Here is a 2847-nt window from a genome sequence, read left to right on the forward strand (position 1 = left end):
TTAAATCTAAGGGATGATGGGTCCCTGTTATGGTGTAACGAGAAATGTCGAGACAAACTATGTTTCTCATATCCATGTTTAATATTTCGGATATGTTCTTGGATTCGCACTTTAAGACACCTTTTAGTGCGACCAACATACTGAATTTTACACAAACATTCAATAAGGTAAACCACATGGATGGAATTGCAATATATGAACTCCTCGATTTTGAATTCCTCATGATTTACAGCCGATTTAAATGTTTTTCTCTCTCTATGTAGGTATTTACAAACAGAACAGTTACCACACGCAAAATTACCAATAGATTTATTTAACCATAGCTTTTCTTTACTGTTAATGGATGGATAGATAGATATCACTTGGAGCCAGTGTATTCTTAAAGTTCTTAGCTTTTCTATAAATGAACTTTGGTATTTGTGGGATATGATCCCCCAAAATCGTATCTCTACTTAAAATTGCCCAATGTTTTCTGAAAATCTCCTCGATTTTGCCATTGGCTGAATTAAAGGTTGTTACAAATGGAATCTCGAGACACCCAGTGGTCGCAAAAGGAACTCTTTTACCTTTGGTAGAATCATTAGATCTCTATTCATAACTCTCACTTTCTCTAAATCCTGTAATAAATCTTTTTCAGGATACCCCTCTCAATGAATTTATGAAGGAGTAAATTTGCTTGCTCCTCAAAATCTTCAATAGTACTGCAATTCCCTTAATTCTAACAAATTGGCCCCTTGGGATGTTAGAAATCCATGATTTTTCATGGTTACTAGAGGCCATAAGTAGATTATTTGCATCTACTTCTTTGAAGAAGACCTTTGTACATACTTCCCCTTTGTCTGTAGCAGTTAGATTGAGATCGAGAAAATTAATGGAGCTTACATCAGAAGTATGGCTAAAAATTAAATTCATGTCATTATCATTCAGATAACTAACAAATTTTTCCAACTCTTGTTTACTACCATCCCACACGCACAGAATGTCGTCAATGAAGCGCCGCCACACGACGACATTCCGGCTAATGGGATTGTTGGCCCAGATCCTTTGCTTCTCCCAGTTTCCCATATACAGGTTTGCGAAGCTGGGGGCAAATCGTGTCCCCATTGCAGTTCCGCAAACCAGCAAGAAAAACTGGGAGAGAAACAAAAAGTAATTATGTGTAAGTATGAATTCAATTGCCTTCAATATGAATTCTACATTGAGGGGATGTAATAAACAATCACCCTCCAAAAAGGACCTTACTGCCAACAAACCCTTGTCGTTACCCCAGCTGATTGTGCGGGAGAGGAAGCGAGATCCTTGATGGGAGAATCCTTTGCAGTTCCCGGTCGCAGTTATTGGTAACAGCTACAGTGTAGCTTCATGTGCCTATTTACTTCTTACCTGATGTACGCTTAACCTTGAACCACTTATTTTATAAACACTGTTTTTTACTACTTCACGATGAGCGTTTTGCGCTTTGTTTTGTTGATAAGTGTATATTTAAATGTCCCGCGCGGGACATTTAAAGATGATGCGGCAAAGTAGCCGGTCTAGGCAGTGTAGCGGTCCCGCACAGGACGTTTAAACATGAACTTATCAGGCCTGGCTTGTCGGTGTGGAAGCAGCGGACATTGCAGCGAAATGCAGTCCATGCTCTTCCCTTACTCCCTGGTGGAGTAAAGGGTATAGTCTCCCCCTCCACTCCCCTAGGGGAGGGAGTACAAACTTGGCAGAGCCCTGCACAGTTGTTAGGGTAGACCAGCCTCTCTCAAGGAGGTAGAGGCACTGACTATATTCAGCAGTGCAGCTCCTTAAGTACTAGGGAAGTAGGTACCAGCTCTGAATCCAGTGATTGGAGACACACTGGCCTGGTCCCACCGCCTCCCCTGTCAATCAAGAAGCTACTGTGAGTGGGGAAAACCCATGATAACTCTTGTCAGGCCTGATCTTACCAGGACTTACTGCCAGGGAGGCAGACTTAGTAGCCAAGGAAACCAGTCTGGCTACATGTAAAAAAAAATACCTTGCTTTGGTCAGAAAACTACCATTTCTGAATCCTTGGTAGTTGGCATTTCTGTTTTATTGTTAGACATGATAATATTGTTCTTTTTTTTTAAATTAGCTTTATATTGTTGTTAGTAATATTTTTATATTTTAAAATAATGTAGTAAAGGGAAACAAGAAGTAGCCATTGGATTGGGCTTGAGATTCTATCCTCAAACTACAGTACTAACAAAGTTATATTTCATAACTGATCCTTCAGCTTTGTGAACATTCAATAATCAAAATTACTGAGATTTTGGGGTTCTGCACCAAAAACGGCATTTTAATGGAAAGTACTAATTTGCATCAATGAGACTCCAATGAAGTTAATGAGACACTGATGCTAAAAATAAATGGAACTTCCCTTGACATCAGTGAGGAATGACAGAACTGCTCCTGCAGAAATGACAGACATCTTTATTTTGGGCAAAACGTCCAATTGCTCATCTAAAAAAAAAGTGTCAAATTGGGTAGAGGAAAAAAATCAATAAAACTGTGTAATACTCAAATAAACTGTCAAAAACATTAACTATACACTACAGAGAAACATACAGATTCATAAATATCAGCAGCAAAGGTTCTAGTGCTATAATTGCCAGTGTGAATTGTGCATTTAACCTGACTTATCTGGTGCTGCTTCAGAAGTAGTGATATGAGCACATTTTCACACTGTACGACATCATGTTTGGGCAATGTCCTAGTGTTCCCAAAAGTAATATGGCCCCAGAACGCATCTTTTCCGGTCATCTGATTTCCTCCCGACTTTTCCCCGTGCGTGATGACGCTACCGCAGTGCTGGCTCCCAGGTTACGCAGCCCGAAC

Source organism: Ascaphus truei, chromosome 2, assembly GCF_040206685.1.
Source record: "Ascaphus truei isolate aAscTru1 chromosome 2, aAscTru1.hap1, whole genome shotgun sequence".
Taxonomy (NCBI): Eukaryota; Metazoa; Chordata; class Amphibia; order Anura; family Ascaphidae; genus Ascaphus; species Ascaphus truei.